At 52.7% G+C, this 18,396-nt stretch overlaps 1 protein-coding gene across 10 annotated transcripts in view; it reads left to right on the plus strand.

Moving 5' to 3' along the window:
• The window catches only part of Src (SRC proto-oncogene, non-receptor tyrosine kinase), a 47,680-nt gene that overhangs the window by 4,441 nt on the left and 24,843 nt on the right, over positions 1 to 18,396 (plus strand). For 7 of the 10 annotated variants that reach the window (XM_076571079.1, XM_076571075.1, XM_076571073.1 and 4 more), the window contains exon 2: positions 11,980 to 12,060. The gene's annotated coding sequence lies outside the window, so the exon portion shown is untranslated. Of the gene's footprint in view, positions 1 to 11,979; positions 12,061 to 14,095; positions 14,281 to 18,396 lie in introns of those variants that run through there. The other 3 variants (XM_076571081.1, XM_076571080.1, XM_076571076.1) reach the window with 3 other exon arrangements.

Genomic DNA, 18,396 nt, shown 5'->3' on the forward strand with positions numbered 1-18,396 from the left:
TCGTCTATGTTCTATGAGTTTGTCATTCCTGATCTATCCAGACCTTCTCCTTCATTGTGGGGGACGTGAAGGAGACAGACCCAGGGCACGTTAGCCAAGTTGGGAAGAAAATTCTAATGTCTTTTGATGTAGGACTGTCCCCACCAGCCAGCCTGCCCACAACATTGTCAGACGGCCTGATGAGAGAGAGGCCAGGCAATGAGGGAGAATCCCAGAGCAGGAAGCCAGAACCCCCATCTCGCCACTCGTTGCTATGGGACTCGGGGCGAGTGACTTCCCCTAGGACTACTCAAAGGAGTTCTAGAAAGGAGAAGCAGGAAGCGAGAAGAAATTGAAAGAGAGTGGTTTATCTCTTCCTGTTCTGGTCCTCCGTGTCTTCGTCATGGAGCTCTTCCCTTGCTTGAGAACCTGAGTCAGGGTCCTAGCTGGAGTCGGGTAGGTGTTCAGGATGGGTAGAGGGCGTCTGTCAACTGTTGGTGACGGTAGCCGTGGGTCCATAGGTGTCCTTGGGCCTGCTGGACTGCGCAGCCAGCACGATCGAATCTGACACTGGAGGTTGGAAACAGGGCTGGCGTGGCACCGGGAGGCATGGTGGTCTTGCTGGAGGCTGGTAGCTTCTCTCAGGCCACTCTGTCCAACTTGTGGCCTCCACTTGGCTTTATCTGATGTCAGAATCCACACACTGTGTTCTCCAAAGCTGGGCCACAGCAGGATGACCCACCGTATCTGTTCCTTATCCTGGAGTGGGTGGAGCTTTTATTACGTGGAAGATGAGCAGGGTCCCCGAGAAGCAAAGGGCTGTGGCTGTAGTCATCCAGCAAGTGAGATATGAGCATGGACTTCTGGAGTCTGCATGACTGTGGATATCTGATTCCTGCTGAATGTCCCTGTGACCCCAGTGTGGCTGACATCTTTCTTAGGCAGAGTATGAGTTCCCTGACTGCCTGGGCCTGTAATGTGGCTGGTGGATATTGGAAGGTCCAGGTGCATGATCTGGTACTAGGAGATCCTAGGGAGGCAACTGGCTCTGGGTTTGAATCCTGGCATAGAGACCTGTTTGTTGCATCTGTTTGTGGGAAGAATGACTGCTCTGTGACTCAGTTTCCCCAACATGTGTAGCTCTAGTATAGCTGTGAGAAGATGGCCTGACCGTCAGGCATGCTAGTATATGTCCAGTGCTTGGGCACAGGGCCCATCAGGGTGTTTTTGAGGCTATGAGGGAAGGTGATTCTGTGGTGAGGCAGAAAGGCATATTGATCCGGGAACCCTCAGGGCTGGCACGGGCCACCTTGGTTTCTGGTTGTCTTGCCCTATGCATCTAGGAGGGATTGCATTGATTGGGACCTGCCAGCTCCGTCTAGCTAGCTCCCGCCTCTCCCTGCCCCTCCTAGAACCTGATCACATATCCGTCCCATGACCTCCAGTGCCCGAGACTCCCCTTACTTGTGGAGCCCTTTCTAGGAGGTATCTGCCAGTGGGTGCTCCGCATGCTGGTCCACACGGCTTGGGTACAAGCTGCACTTTCCTTGTGGTGGCAAGGAGAGTCTCATAGAAGGGCCCGAGCTCTGCCTAGGTCCTGGAGAAATCTCCTGTTGGGACAGAGTTCCTTCCTGAGCCCCAGCCTCCCTTCTCCCATGCGTCTCTGTTGTGGGTTACCCTGCAGGCGCTCTGAGCCACTGGCTGGTTTCATGTTGGTCTAGATAGTTGGGTGTCCATGCCTTTGGCTATACAGGTTCTCCACTCCCGGGAAGGTCCTCTGTTCTTTTATTGGGCAGGTGTGTGTGTGTGTGTGTGTGTGTGTGTGTGTGTGTGTGTGTGTGTGTGAGAGAGAGAGAGAGAGAGAGACAGAGAGACAGAGAGAGACAGAGAGAGACAGAGAGACAGAGACAGAGAGACAGAGAGAGAGAGAAGGAGAGAGAGAGAGAGAGAGAGAAGGAGAGAGAGAAGGGGAGAGAGAGAGAGAGAGAGAGAGAGAGAGAGAGAGAGAGAGGTCTTGCTATATAGCCTAGGCTGATTTGGAACTCATCTTGTAGCCCAGACTGGCAGCAGTAATCCTCCTGCCTCAGTTTTCTGAGAGCTGGAATTACAGGATCCACCATTACACCTGACTGGGTACCCCACTGTTGCCCAAGGCCTCTAGTAGCTAAAGTATCTCTGGCCCTCCCCTTTCTCTGCTGTCCTTCAAGACTCCAGCTCTGTCTGAGGTGGCAAGTCCTGACTCTAGGCTGGTTTTCTCTGCCTCTAAGGAAATGTGTGGTAATTATCACTCCCATTGGTATAGCACTTTATAGTTTACAAAGCACTTGTGTGTCGTTACCTGTGCACCCCAGCAGGGCTGTGAGGGAGGTGGAACCCAGTGAGCAACTTCATTTGACAGGTGAGGAAAATGGCCTCTGGTTGGCTCTCCCTGCTTGGGTAGCTAGAACACCCCCCACTTCTGAGTCTTGAGTTTGCCTTCCTGTGAGTTCCTAGATGGATCAGAGAGGTAAAGCGACTTCCCTGGGGTCACATAGCACTGGAGGGGTGACATTGGGAGGTTCCTTCTAAGTAGTCGATGGCCAGGGTGTGCCCTGTGGACTTTGTTCTGAGCTGTCCCTCGTCCCCAGAGCAGGCTGAATCAGCTGGCCCTGTTCCACTTGCCTCTCCTGGAAGCCCAAGAAAATGGCTTCTTCCTTGTCCATGTCCGGAGGCAGCAGCTTTTTTTCTCTTGGGTTAGCTGGAAGATGACAAGCTCCTCCTCTCTAAATATCTTACAGCTTTAGGAAGTTTTCCCTCAGTGGTTGAGGTCGAGGGGCAGGAAGGGGAGATTGTTCCTGGCAGAGGATGGTGTGATCCAAGGCTTGCAGGTGGGGCAGCCTGGCATCCAAGGGGGGAAGGTTGTGGGTTCAGTGGGTCCCCACTGCAAGAGTTGCCTCCTGTTCCCCACCCCCACCCCTCCAGGTGTTCCAAAAGCCCGGAACCAGATGAGCCACCGTTCTATTTGGGGATAATTCTGCTGTTCCCGTTTCAATCCTGTGCCCTAGTTTTAGAAGCAATGTGGGTTTGGTTACCAGTTGGCCATTTGCAGGCAGCTCCCCCTCCACCCTCTCTGCCCACACCTTAGATCCATGGGCATCATGGTCAGAACAGGCCTTGGCTGCCTTTGGGGTGCCCTGCCTTTGGGGCTGTCTGCATGGGCGCTGATTGGCAGCTGATGGTGTCTGAGCCAGTGATGGGACGCCCACCTGGTGGGGTGGGGTGAGGTGGTGCACGGGCGGCCGTTCCCGGGCTCTGAGAGGAGATGGACTTGGGAGGACAGGACAACTTGATCAGTCTTGGGGACTGATCTGGGACTCTCTGGGAGCAATGCTCTGGGGAGCCAAGTACAGACCCTGATGGTTGCTCTACTGTGAGCTAGGTACCACAGGAATAATGGCAGCCTAATAATGCCGGGAGGACTTCCCGGAGGTGACACCTAGGACTTAAAGGGTGAGCAAGAGGTCGTGAGAGAAAGAAAAGAGTGAGGGCATGCTAGACAGAGGGAGCCCAGGGACCAAAGTGGTGTGTGTGTGTGTGTGTGCGCGCGCGCATAACTTGGGGCTGTGGTCATGCATAGGTACTAAGAAGTGCCCTTGGTTCATCCAGCACACTCGGACTCTTGTCTTAGAGTGATGGGGGCAGGGCAGGCGTAGGTGGTGGAGGGCAGAGGAGGAAGAAGGGCTGGGATTCAGAACAGGGATCAAAGCCCCTCACTGGGTGGAGGACAGCGGCTGGTTGAGGAGGAGCCTGATCAGGGCCTGATGGTACAGTGTGCAAGCTCCCTCTGAGCACTGGGAGCTGAGGTTTGGACCTGGTGCCCTCTGTGGACACCCCAAGCGTAATGCTGAAGTGTTTACACACAGCCTTACGGGGTGGGAGGGCTCTGGGGAGATGGATATAGACAGTTCTGTGGGTCATGCCTGGCTCAGGCAGTGTGGCCACCCTGCAGTGGCCCAGGGAACTCTGCCGAGTGCTTCTGTCTGGGAATAGCAAGAGCCTGGGTGGGGTGGGGGAGCAGGGGGGCTTGCCACAGTCCCCTCTTACAGCATTCTTGGTCACACTGCCCCTCAGGAAATGGGGGGATCCAGTGGTGGGTTCCACAGGCACCTGGGCTGGGCTCTGGTCCAGGTTCCAGCCTCCTTCCTTTTGAGTGAGCCTCCCGGGGCACAGTCCACCCTCTCTTGAGCTCCCCGTGGTCTGGGAACTATCTACTGTGGGACCCAACAGGCCTGGCTTTGAAGCCTCACTTTGATTCCAGCTGGGAGAGCTTGGCTAAGTGATTTTGCCTTCCTGAGCCTCAGTTTCTCCCCCCACAGAAGTGGAGACTATCCTTTGGAGGGCTGTGTCCAGTGTTGTACGGTCCTGGGAGAACCTGGCTCAGAGCCGAGGCCTTGCCGAGCTGCCAAGGGGCAGCTTCCGGGCGCCCTGGGTTCTCAGTTCCAAGGACAAAGCCCCTTTGTGGGGAGACAGATGGAGCCTGGGAGCCCCCGCCCTGGGGAGCAGAGCTGTCTGCCCCTCCTCTAGACTCCATCCCCTGGGAGAAGGAGTTTTCTGAGGCCGAGGGTGGGAACCCCATGGGTTGCACAGCCTTGCCATTATGGCTGGGGAGCTCATGTCTCTTCCCTGTCTTGACCATTTCTCAGGGGCCCAGGCATCCCTGGCAAACCCTGAGCCTGCTGTGGGTGCTCTGTGCATCTGTCCTTCTGTCCACTATTCATCCTTTCATTCACCCATTCATCTTCCCATCTGTCCATCTTCCTTCCATCCCTCCACCCCAGGAACCTTCCGCTTGCTGGGCCTGTGCTTTTAGCCACACTGCTCTGCTGAAGGTGTCCAGCTATGTGTTAGTTTTGTTGTTGTTGTCTGTTTGTTTTTTTGGAGACAGGGTTTCTCTGTGTTGCTCTGACTGTCCTAGAACTCACTCTGTAGACCAGGCTGCCCTCGAACTCACAGCAATCCACCTGCCTCTGCCTCCCAAGTGCTGGGGTTAAAGCCGTGCACCACCACTGCCGGGCACTGTGTGCTAGTTTTAATACAACACTAACTACCAACTATCCATCTGAGAGCGAGTGGAAGTGGCCCTGCCCTCATCCAGAGATTGCTGCCGTCAAAGCAGAGATCCAGGCTAGGAAGGAGACATGGAGGGCCTCAGGCTGAGGGACCCTCCAGTGCCCTGAGAACGTCTCTTTTGAACTGAGCCTGGAAGAGTGGAGATGGCTGGGGTGCTGTCATGGAAGTGCCTGCTGGAGTGGGGGACATGAGCCCTGAAGACTCAGAGAAAGTGAGGGAGGGAGGCATGTAGATGCGGGTGAGGTAGAGTAAACTCCGGGCAAAGAGAATGGCCTGTGCAAGGGTCCTGAGGCAGGAGCATGCTGTTTCCAGGGAAGGGAGAGCTATTGACTGTACAGCAGAGGGAAAAGAGGGGAGGGGAGGGCTGGTGTGGTGACCGGGAGGGTATTGGGGCCCCTGTACAGACCTGGTCTATCCTTTCGGGTAGGGCCTGTGGGGAGGACAAGGGCTGAAGGATTCAGATCAGAGTTTCTGAGAAGCTTTCTGCTCCAGTTTGGTGGTGCATGAGAGAAGGATCGGAAGTGTTTGGAGCTGGGATTGACAAGGTTTGGAACCGGGCTACTGAAGACAGGAAACTGAGACTGAGAGTGCCTTCTCCATGGCCAGGATCACAAGCAGGGAGGGCTGGATTGGGGCTGTCAAGGCCTAGGGGATCTGTGGCTTTAGAGAATACAGACCCTGGTCCCCAAATCCCAGCCAGCAATTTAAAAATATACCCATTTCTTGTCTTGGGAAGCGGAGACTGCCCAGTATGCCTCTAGGCTGGGGAAAGCTTGACTCCAACCTGCTGTATGAAGTGAGCCTCGGTTTCTTCTGCTGTTAACGGTCTCTCCCTCACAGTGCTGCAGGGAAGCCTCAGTCAGTGTCTGGGGTGTGAGGGCCGGCCCGTCCACAGCTGGGCGTTGGAGCAAGGCTGGAGTTTCTTTTGGATATCTCAGCACCTTGGGGTTGAAGGTTCCTGGAGTCAGAGCCCAAAGCCTCTTTCCACGTGGAGAAGCAGCCCAGAAGGGCTCCACGGTTCTCAGAAGGCCCCTAGCCTGGCAGAACCGGACAGAGTTCTTTGTTCAGTCACTTAACTGCCTAGCCCCAGGGCCCGGCTCGCCCTGCCCTGCTCAGGCTCCACTCACTTCCTGGCCTTGCCCTTCTTCATCCTGGAAGCCAAGTTCCCAGCTTCTTGTCATTTCGACACAATGTTGTCATCTATATGGTTCAAGCTCCAGGGACTCTTGAGTTACACAAACAAAACAAAACAAAGCGGGGCGGCGGGTGGGGGGTGCGGGGGATCTTGTTTTAAGCAAGTTACAACTTTGTGTTGGGTTGCATTCATAGCTGGCCTGGGGTGCTGTGGCCTGAGGGCCGCAGTGTGGACACCTTGGACGTCCAGGCTTAGGATACAGCCTAGTGGGAAGGGATCTTGTTCTTCATGGCCCAGGGCAGGGGCTGAAGTCCAGAAGAGAGCAACAGGGACCAGTGTGCCTGCACCAGGCTTGCTGCGTGAGCCTCGTTTTCCTCTTGCTTAGCTTGTGTCTTCCCAGGCTGCGGGTCCTGGGTCCCAAAGCACCACCCCTCCACCTTTGCCAGGGCCAGCTGGAGCCTGCAGGCACTCTGCCCGGCGGCCCTGGCAGAGCCGGTTTGAGGCGTGACGGCCCCCAGCATGCCTGTACCGAGAATGCAGGGCCAGGCATGTTCTGACTGCTGTGGCCCTTGGAGCTGCCCGCTCCCCCACCCCCATGCGCCCTCGATCACTCCTGCTCACTCCTTACTCACTTGGCAGACACCTCCCCCACCTCCCACCCCGTTCCTGGCCCAGGCCTGTGCTGGGTGGGGCCTGGGACGGGAGCTGCTTTATATTTTACTTTGCCTGTGTAAGCTGGGTGGTCAGAGTCTCTGCGGGGAACTCGTGCAGTTCAGGGTCCATGGAGAGCAGGGCATGGGGCTCAGCCTCGGGATGAATAGACCTGTGGTTTAGGCTCCCTCTCCTTCCTGGGAGGCTCTAGTGGGGCCCATCCATCCCCCTAACTACCCACCCACTTGTCCACCTACTGTCTATCCACTCTTTAATCCCCACCCTGCCATCTTCTGTCCATCCGTCCATCCGTCCGTCCGTCCATCCATCCATCCGTCTGTCTGCCCATCCATCTGTCCACCTACTTACCTACTCATTCATCTGCCTATCTCTTAGTGGGGTCCATCCATGTGCATATCTGCCCACTCACCTACCTATCTGTCCTTCATTCATCCACCTACCTAGCCATCTTCACCCATCCATCTACCAATCCATCCTCCTACCTGTCCATGCATCCACCTACTATCCATGCATCCATGCATCCGTCCACCCACCATCATCCATCCATCCATGCATGCATCCATCCATCCATGCATCTATCCATCATTCATCTATCCATGCATCCATCCATCATCCATCTATCCATCCATCACCATCCTTCTATCCATGATCAACCCGTGCATCCATCCATCCACCATCATCCATCTATCCATGAATCCATCCATCCATGCATGCATCCATCCTTCCATGCATCAATCCATGCAGTCATCTATGCATCCATCCATCATCCAGCCATGTACACTGGGCACTTCTATGCACTGGACAGTGTTCTGGAGGCTGGAGACACATCAGAGAACCAGCTGGACACAGCCCCTGCCTTTGCAGTTTGTTGACCCACAGGGCAGCCAGAAAAGCAGCAAACAAGGGATCAGTGCTCATGGTCTGCTAGAGGGAGCCAAGTGCTGTGGACCCTACATAAAACAGGGAGGGGAAGTGGGTGGGCAGCCGGGAGGGTGCTCACACTGAAAGACTGGCTGGCACTGGGAGAAGGGTGGGCTTACAGCTCTCAGGAAGAGAACCTAGGGAGGGAATGCCAGTGCCAAGGCCCCGAGGCAGGGGCATGCCTGGAGTGTCGGAGCATCATCAAGAGTCTGGGGAGCAGGGTAGAAAAGGAGGAAGAAGAAGGCAGGAGGCTCTGAGGGGCAGAGCTGGTGCCCAGGGTTGTCTGTGGGCTGGAAGTGGGGCGGGGCTGCAGTACATGCTGGCGAGGAGCAGATAGCTGTCTGCTTGGAGTACTTGGGTACTGAGTACTGGAGTACTCAGGCATAGTTCGCTGTTCATTGTAGCCATCTTCTTTCTGTATCGAGGAGCCACAGCAGAGCCCTTGGCCCCTGGCCCTTCCTTTGCTCTCTCTCATGTCGTGATAAAGTAGATCTCCAGTGTCCCACGTCGAGTGTACACATTTCTGCAGAGCCACGGATCTGTAGTCTGCCCAAAGCCCACTGTTCCTTCCCACCAGTGGCCTCCTCCTTCCCCTGGTACAGTTTGCTGGTGAGGTTGATGTGGGTTATATGGGCAGCCTCCCTGCTGTGATGAGTGGCCACACTAAGCCCAGGGCCTAGCACTCAGTAGGTGCCCCGCACACAGTAGCCACTGCTCTGACGGGCAGCAGATACACAGAGCATGCTTGCTGGGCTCTAGGTCCTATTCTCAGGGCTCCACAGACAGGAACTTACTTTATTCTCATGGCCTTTCTTTAAAGTAGGCTGTTTGTGTACCCTGATTATAAAGGCGAGGAAACAGGCACAGAGAGGTGGAGAATCTGTGCCAAGGTCACACAGCGAGGAAGGGTTGGAGCTGGGTTTTGAACCAAGGTGGTTCTGTTCTTAATCCCCATGTTGAGGGAGGGCTCTGTTAGCCCAGATAAAGAGGAGCACCTCTTTTCACCTGGGTAAAGACAGGTGAGGTTGGGAACTGACCGTGATCAGCCCCTGAGGAAGGAGCAGCATGTGCAAAGGCCGGGAAGCTGGAGAATCGTTTAGGGGTGAAGTATTGGGAGGGGGTGGAGAGAGATGGAGCAAGCCCCCAGCAGGCAGGGGCGTGTTTGGACCATCTTGCCGACCACTGCCCCCACTCATATTCAGTGCCTTGCCCTCAGTTCATGGAAAGGGAAAGGAGATGGCACCTTTGGACCAAGGGGTGGGGGCGGAGCTTAGGACTGCTAGTGCTGTGGGGCCCTGGCCACTTGGTGTTCCTGCCCACCCGTGTCCCCAAGGGAGATGCCACCTGGGTGTGGGCGGGGAGGAGGGGGCACTGTGTTCCCAGACTCGAGAAGCAACCAGAGCTGTTGGCAGGGAACAGCGGGCACCGTGGGCAGGGGCCGGCTGGCAGTCCCCCTCAGGGCCCATCCTCCTGCTGCCAGTGGGGAGAGGCCGCCCAGATGACCTTGGAGAGGCTGGGGAAAGATTGGAACTTGTTGCCTCCGCGTCCCACGAAGGTCACTCCCTCATCCTGAGCTTGTCAGAGACCGTGCCCAGATACTGGCTGAGGCCCAGAGCAAGTGTGGCCTGCCTGTGTAGGGCCACACAGTGATGGGGACCTCCCTGAACTCATCAATAAGCCATCCCGGGGTGTCCCTTAGGCCTCAACTAAGTTGGGATAGCTCTAGCCATCCCTGCCTGCCTTTTTCTGGGAGAGCATAAAAAGGAAGGGTTTCCTGGCCCCCAGGAAGTCTCCCGAGCCCTGCCTTCAGATGTGAAACCATGAGGCCGCGGCTGCTGAGCGCTCCATTCTGGGTGGTGTGAGCTCTTCCGGGAGGATCTGTCCCTGCCCAACGGCTCCTGTCTTCTTCCCAAGAGTCTGAGCTGGGTTCCAGGAAAGACCAGCCCAGGTGCAGGCTCTTAGAGCCTTTTGCAGCCCCTGGAGGCAGCCTGCTGTAGGAAAAACCTGGGGGCTTGTCACAGGAGTCACCAGCTATCACAAGATGGGACCTTAGACTTGCCTGTTCTCATCTGTAAAATGGGCTGAAGAGTGACGCAAAGGGCCAGGCAGTGTCCGTGCACACCTTTCTTTGATCTTAGCACTTGGGAGGCAGAGGCAGGAGGATCTCGGTGAGTTCAAGGTCAGCCTGGTCTACAGAGTGAGGATAGGCAAGGCTACACAGAGGAACCCTGTCTTGAAAAAGGGAAAAAAAATGACACATAGAACTGGTATGGTGGCACACACCTTTAATTCCAGGACTTAGGAGGGAGGCAGAGGCAGGTGGATCTCTGAGTTCAGGGTCAGCCAGATCTACATTCTGAATTCTAGGCTATCCAGTGCTACTTAGCGTGACTCTTATCTCAGGAAAACTCATGAAAGGTGCTGGGGATGCCGCTGGGTGGTAGAGTGCTTACTCAAGGCCCTGGGTTCAGTCCCCACCACTGTGTAAGCTGAATTTGGGACGTGAAGGCAGGAGTTCGCACTTCAAGGTTATCCTCAGCTGCGTAGTGAGTCTGAGGCCAGCCTGGGCTATATGAGGCCCCGTGGGGGTATTCAGTAGATGCTAAGTAAGTCTCAGTCACCACTGCTGTTGCGCATATTTCCTTAGTCCTTCATCCTTTCCACATTGTTAAGCTGCTTGTGGACGGCTACCCAGGCAGTTCCCATGGTAACGCTAAAGACAGAGTCAGGGAGCTTCCCCCCAAGAATGCCGCAGGGAGGATCCCTCCTGTGAGATGGGTGATGCCCTCCCAGGTCCTTTGACCCACTACAGGAGGCCACTGCTGGGACCTGTCAGAATGTCAGCTGGGAACCCATCCTTTGGTCCCTGCCACACCCCTCTGCCTGGGAGGCTGGAGGGGAGGCTGTGGCGGCTTGGCTCCTGGGGCCTGTAGTGTGTACCCCTCTTTCTGTCTGGTCTCTGTTCCCCTTTGGAAAAATGAGCTGGACCGTGAGCTTAAAGCTCCCCATGAGGTCAGCTGGGACAAGTGACCTTGGGAAGAGGCCTGGAAGATAGCTGGGACCTCAGATGGTGGCCCAGGCACCTACCTGACTTCGCTTCTTTGAGTATTTCCTGCCAGCTCTGCAGACAGATATGGCTGTGTGTCTGTCCCTGTGCCCAGGGCCTGGGGGAACTGGGGAGCTGGCAGTGAAGGTCCCTTGCCAAGGCAGCCTGTGGGTTAGGGTGCTGCCCCCAAGGATGACACCAAAGGAGGTTTCTAAGGACTTGTCCAGGAAATCTCAAACCATGATGCTCTCTTGACCTGGCTGAGTAGATGCCTGTGGGGACCGCTGCATTGCCCAATGTATGTGCCACCTCCTACTCATTCCTACATGGCAGACATGCCCACTTTCCCAGTGCTCAGTGGTGCTGCTGGTGTCCTGACCTTGCTGGGAACAGCCTGAGGGAGAATGGACAATGGCAGACACAGGCCCTGCTAGTCACCATGGGATGGTCCCTGGGATATAGGAGACTCTGGACCCCAGACAATCTATGCTTGCTTTCTAATGCTGTCTCTTAGCTGCTGTAAACCTCTTTGTGCTCCAGTTTTCTCTTCTACAGAAGGAGCTGACCACACGGGTTGGGTGGAGCATCCTGGATCCATGCATGGAGTGTACTGTTTAGCATGGTGTCTGTCCCTGGGAGTCACCCTCCTCTGAGAGCCCCCAGTTGAGATAGATTCTGGGGTTTGTCCTCTGGGTTAGGGGAGAGGAGGGAGGGCTGAGAGTGCTAGGTGACTTTGAACAGTCCCTCTCCTGATCTGTGGGGTGGGGGCTGGGGGAAGATCTGCTGGTCACAGCGCCCTCTCTGGTTCTTCCTTTGTGTGCCCATCCCTTGGCTGCAGCCAGCTGGTCGACCATTCAGGCATGGGTGACTGAAAGACCCCCTCTGCCAGAGACTCCGTCCCTACTCCGTCCCTTCTCTCCCCGCAGCCCTTCGTGGGGCTGCCCCTGCAGGAAGCCTGCCTGCTCTCTGCTGCTCTCGCACGCACGCCCCCTCTAAGGCTCTGGGTGACTAGGACAGTCAGTCACCTGGTGTCCATAGCAACATTGATCAGAGACTAGCCGGGACTGGGGCTCACCACAGCCATGGGGAGATGTCACTGACAAACATCCTTCTGCAGGACAGAATACGGAGACTGAGAGCGCCGAGTGGCCTGTGCGTACAGCCATGACAGGTTGAGCCAGGATCTGATCGGAGGCAGGTAAGCTGGGTAAATGTCAGTTTCTGACTCAGGGGGGTGGGTCTCATGTGGTCTAGGCTGGCTGTGAACTTACTGTATAGCCCAGGCTAACCTCCAACTGGCTGGGTAGTCCAACTCACTATAAAGCACAGAATCACTTCCAACTGATTGTGTAACCCAGGCTGACTACAACTTACTGTAGCCTTGGCTGGCCTCCCGCTCACTATGTAGCCCAGAATGGTCATGAACTCATGTATAATTCTGAGGTTTTAATTTGGGTAGTGTTAACAGAGTATCTTTTGGAGAAACAGTAGCTATGTGTGCTACCTTTCCTGGTTCCCCTCTTTCCTACCAGAGTGGAGATGTTACTGGATTTGAAGCTGAATTATAGAAGTATCAGTTTGCCAATCTCTTGGGTGAACACTGATTTCCAGAATAGCTTAAAAAAAATCACAATGATATAAGATAAATTTCAATGGCATTAATCCTTTTGAAGTGGTACATCACATGGTCTCATCAGAGTTGATTGTCTCTGTTCACTTAGCATAATATTTTCAAGATCTACTTAGTTGGGGCATCATGTATCCAGCTGTGCCAAGACTTCATCTTATCAAGTAATATTTCGTTGTTTGGATATACCCTATGTCTGCCTGTCTGTCTCTGACCTCTGTCTCTCTCTGAGTGGGTGTGTGGGTATGCGTATGCACTTGGAGACTGGATTTGACGTCTTCCTCAATCACTTGTTCATCTTAATTTTTGAGATCGTGTCTGTCACTGAGCCTGCCTCTCACTGTCTTAGCTAGACAAGGTCAGAAAGTCCTCGCAATCTGCCTGTCACTGCCTCCATCCCTGGGGTCACAGGCATGTGCCGCCATGCCCGGCTTTATATAGTGCCAGGCATCTGAACTCAGGTCCTCATCATGCTTTCATAACAGACACTGTACCCACTGAGGCATCCCCCCAGACCCCCTATAGATCTATTTTTAACACATTGAAATGTTTTTGAGGGCTGGTGAAATGGCTCCATGGGTAAAGAAGCTTGTCACCAAGGCTGACAACCTGAGTGTGCTCTCCAGGGCCTCCATGTAGAAGGAGAGAACTAACTCTTCCAAACTGTCCTCTGAGCTCCACATGCACACAGTGGCAGGAGTGTCGTGTCCCCCCACCACCACATACACACAAACTGTAGAGGCCAAAGAGATGGCTCAGTGGTTATGAGCACTGGCTGCTCTTCCAAAGGACCTGGGTTCAATTCCCAGCACCCACATGGTGGCTAACAACAACCTGTAACTCCAATTTCAGGAGATCCAACACCCTCTTCTGCACAAGGTGCACAGACGTACACGCAAGCAAAACACTCACATAAAATAATAAATAAATCTCAAGACATGAAATGTAGTAAAAAATACCTTTAAATTTACATAAAATTGTTTATGGATAATGTGATTGATTGGTTGATTCTGTGCTGAGACGGAACCTTCTCTCATTCCTGCTAGGCAATTGCTCCATCCTAAGCCATAATATGTGTGTGTGTGTGTGTGTGTGTGTGTGTGTGTGTGTGTGTGTGTTTCTCTGTGTGAGAACATTCAGAATCACTCCTTGTGGCTTTTTGAAATGGGCAGTGCATTATTACCTATTGACACCCAGCTGTTCAGTGACAGGCACACAGGGACCTTAGTCCTAGAACATTCTGCACACTGATCCATCTTTCCCATCCGCTTATTTTCTCTTTCCTCCTCATCCTCTGGTAAACACTGTTCTATCCCAGCATATGTGATGTCAACACTTCTTTAAAAAATATTTTTATTTATTTTACGTATATAGATATTTTATCTGCGTGTATATATCTGTATTCCAGAAGAAGGCATTGAATCTCATAGGACTACAGTTATAGACTGCTGTGAACTGCCATGTGAGTGCTGGGAATTGGACCCAGAACCTTTGGAAGAGCAGCCAGTGCTCCTAACCACTGAGCCATTTCTCATGATGTCAACATTTTAAAAAAACATTTATTTTTATTTTAAATATGTGTGTGTGCATGTGTTTGTGAATGCAGATTCCTGAGGTGGCCAGAAGAGGGCATCATTCCTCTGGAGCTGGAGTTAACAGATGGTTGTGAATCACCATATAGATGCTGAGAACTGAACTTGGGTCCTCTGCAAGAGCAGCAAATACTTTTAACTGCTGCCTCTTCAGCTCCTGAGAGTAACTTTTTGAGGCTCCACATGTGAGTGAGATCAGGTGGGACTTTTGGTACCTGACATATTTCACTTCCCACATGTCCTCCAGTTCTGTGTTGATTCAAATGACAGAGCTTCCTCTTTCTTTACTCGTTGATTGGTAGACATTGGGCTGTTTCTTGGCTATTATGAATACTGCTGTGATGGACGTGGAAGTTACCATGTCCCTCTGATGTATTCATTTTATTTTGAAACCAGAGGGCACTTTTATTGGCGTTTGAGAGAAAAACAACAGGATAGGCAGGCTGAAGACCTCGGGTGCCAGGTGGAGGGGGATAGATAAGAATAAGGGAAAATCATGGCTTCCTGAGTTGGAGGGCAGGAACCCAGGTGGGCTCTGTGATGGACATCTGCCAACCAGCCTAATGGAGTTAGGGAACTCTTCAGATGGAGTAAGGATGCCCAATAGTGCCCAAGTGCCAAGCCATGGGAGATGGAAAGAGGAGAAAGACAAACAGACTTTCCGAGTGGGTGGGCACAGCAGTGAGCCCTAAGGCCAGTGTTACTCCCCTGGCTGTACCCAGCAGGTGCACATTCTGCTCACAAGTTCATCAGTTGATGGGCGTTGGGTTGTTTCAGTGTGAGGCCACAGTGAGTGCTGCCCTGTGTGCGGTGGGGTGTGGGTTTTTGTGTGACTGTGTCTTGTCATTGCTGCTGATGTGTACCTGGGAGTGGACTTCCTGGATGGCGTGGTAAGTCTCTACGGAATCTTTTAAAGGAAGGCCAGATTTTTTCCAAGTGGCTGCATCGCCTGATGCCCCCCAACTATGGAGGAAGGTCCCAGTGCCCATGTTCTTGACAGTGCTTGGTGCTGGCTGCCTTTCTGATGACAGATGTTCTGTGGGTGGGACACAGCATCTCACATGACTGACTTGCCTTTTCTTGTGGGTGCTGGTGATGTGCTTCTGTCCATGTGGGCTGCAGGTTGGTTCTTGGGAGAAATGCCTGTTTGTGTCCTTTGCCCGTTTTTAAGTTGGATTGTGATTATTGTCCATTTGTAGTGCTGGGGTTTATACCTAGGCCCCCACTCACACCAGCAAGTGCTCTGCCCCTTAGCCACCAGCCCAGGATTTATGTGTGTGTGTGTGTGTGTGTGTGTGTGTGCATGAATACAGGTTCCCTCCAGGCCAGAGAGGTTGTCAGTTCCCCTAGAACTGGGGTACCAGTGGTTGCGAGCTGCCTGATATGAGAACTGAACTCTGGTCCTCTGTAAGGACAGCAAGTGCTCTTAACCACTGAGGCATCGCTCCAGACTTAGAATTTTTTTCCCCTAAAACAGGGTTTCTCTGTGTAACAGCCCTAGCTGTCCTAGAACTCACTCTGTAGCCCAGGCTAGCCTCAAACTCACAGAGATCCACCTGCCTCTTCCTCCAAGTGCTGGAATTAAAGATGTGCACCACCACCACCCAGCCAGAACTTTTTTTTAACATTGATTTTTCTTTTCTTCCTTTCTTCCTTCTTTCCTTCCTTTCCTCTCTCTCTCTCTCTCTCTCTCTCTCTCTCTCTCTCTCTCTCTCCTTCCTTTGGTGTGTGTGTGTGTATGTGTGGTGTGTGTGTGTGTGTGTGTGTGTGTGTGTGTGTGTGTTGCTCAAGTGTCATGGCCCGTGTGTGATAGTCAGAGAACAGTTTGGGGAGTTATTTTGCTCTTTCTACCATGTGGGTCCTGGGAGTTGAACTCAGATCTTTGGGCTTGGTAGCAAACACCTTTACCTCTCTGAGCCATCTTGATGGTCTAGGGTTCTTTATATCTTCTAGATATAAATCCCTTGTCACCTGATTTGGAAATATCTTCTTCCGTGCTTTGGACAGGGATTATCTTAGTTGCTTTTCCTGTTGCTGTCACGAAACACTTTGACCAGAGGAGAAAGGTCTCTGGTTCACAGTTCAAGAGCACAGTTTATCATGGCAGGGGAGTCAAGGTGCAGGAGCTGCACCCAGCTGATAACGTTGCATCCACAGTCAGGAGGCAGGGAGGGCGAATGCAGGCTGCTGCCCAGCTCTCAGTCTGCTTATACGGTCCAGGATCCCAGCCAGGGAATGGTGCCACCCACGGTGGGTGTGTCTCCCACTTCAGATAAAGCAATCAAAATAATCTCCCACAGTCTTTCCCACTGGCCTGTCTTCCTAGTGAGTCTAGATTCTGTCTAGTTAACAATTAACATTAGGTGTAACGTGCCTTACTATGTAGCTCAGGCTAGCCTCTAATTCATGATCCTTCTGCCTCAGCCTCCCACATGCTGGGATTCCAGTCCTGCTATACCTTGCCTGGCTCCTCTCTTTGCTTTGTTAGGGGTGTCCTCTGGAAAGACCATCAAAATTTTAATTTAGGATAAATAGTAACTTCTTTTTCTTCTGTTGCTTGCTACCTTATTGTCCTGTGTGAGAAATCATTATGCCCAAGGTCATGAAAATTTTGCTTATATTTCTTTATGAGTTTTTGCTTCTTTGTTTCTTTTTTTGCTCTTTTTGACTTTGTAGTAGAGGTTGATGCCCCTGCCTCCACTCCACTTCCCAAGTCCTGGGGTTACAGGTGTGTGCCACCATGTCCAACTTTCTTCGTGCATGGTTTTCATTTTACCTCTTAGGTTCAGGCTTGTGATCCTTTTCAAGCTGGTTTTGTGTCTGGTTGGAGGAAACTGCCAAGCATCCTCCTGCTGTGTGTGGCTTCCCAGTTGCCCCAGCAGCCTTTGCTGAAAGACTGTGCTATCTCCACTGAGTTGTCTTGGCACCCTTATAATGTCACCTGACTCTTTGAGTGTGTATTTCTTTCTTTCTTTCTTTCTTTTTTTTTTGTTTTTGTTTTTGTTTTTTTGTTTTTCAAGCAGGGTTTCTCTGTGTAGCTTTGCGCCTTTCCTGGAACTCACTTGGTAGTCCAGGCTGGCCTCGAACTCACAGAGATCCACCTGGCTCTGCCTCCCGAGTGCTGGGAGTAAAGGCGTGTGCCACCACTGCCCAGCTCATGTATTTCTTTTTAAAAATCCATTTATTATTATTAATAGTGTATGTGTATGGGTGTGCATCGAGACAGGTTCTCTCACTGACTTTTGGCTCTCCCTGTAGGCTAGGGCGCTGCAAGTGAGCTGCAGGGATCTGCCTTCTCCACTTCACACAGCTGGGCTGTCGGCAGTGGGTGCTGGGCTGGGCCTACAGGCGGTGGGTGCTGGGCTGGAATTACAGGCGGTGGGTGCTGGGCTGGGCTTACAGGCAGTGGGGTGCTGAGCTGGGCTTACAGGCGGTGGGTGCTGGGGCTCAAACTCAGATCTACATGGTTGTATGGCAGGTGTCTTGCTGACAGCACCCCCCCCCCCCAGCCCACGTTGCGATCTGACCAGTATTTGCTCTCGTGACCTGTGAACAGGGTGACTTTCCTTTCATCAGCTCTTTAATTTCTTACAGCAAGTTCATAGCTTTTGGGAGCTTAGGTCTTTCCTTTCTTTTGTTGATCTTGCTCTAGATTCTTTGATGTTATGGGATATTCTTTTCTTATTTTCATTTTTGGTTTATTAGTTGCTAGTGTCTAGAAATGTATTAGTTGCTAGTGTCTAGAAATGTATTAGTTGCTAGTGTCTAGTTTCTGTATTTTGTGGGGCTGGGGATGAAACCCAAGGCCGTGTGCAAGCTGTGAGCACTGTACCATTGAGCCACACTCCAAGCTCAATTAAAAAAGGTTTTTAAAATTTTTTATTTTGTGTGTGCGCACGTGTGCATGTGCCACAGCATGGCATAAGTGGAGGTCAGAAGGCAGCTTTTGGGAGTCGGTTCTCTCCTTCCACCACGTGGGTCCTGGGGAATCAGTCAGGATGTGTGGCTTGGCAGCAGGCACCTTTACCCACGGAGCCGTCCATCTCTCGAGCCGCGTTTTTATGCGTTGATTCTGGAATGTTCAACCTTCCTGAGCTCACTCCCTAGTTCTGAGATTTCAGTAGAATCCTTAGAGTTTTCTCTGTATGAATCATGTTGGCCCAGCATGGCGGTACATGCCTGTAATCCCAGAATTTAGGAGATGGAGGTAGGACAATCAGTTAGGAGCGAGCCTTGGAGCTCAAAGCCATCCTGGGCTACCTGAGACTGCTGTCTGCAAGGAGAGGTCATTTGGCACCTTCTTTCTTAGCCCGAG

Source organism: Peromyscus maniculatus, chromosome 4, assembly GCF_049852395.1.
Source record: "Peromyscus maniculatus bairdii isolate BWxNUB_F1_BW_parent chromosome 4, HU_Pman_BW_mat_3.1, whole genome shotgun sequence".
Classification (NCBI taxonomy): Eukaryota; Metazoa; Chordata; class Mammalia; order Rodentia; family Cricetidae; genus Peromyscus; species Peromyscus maniculatus.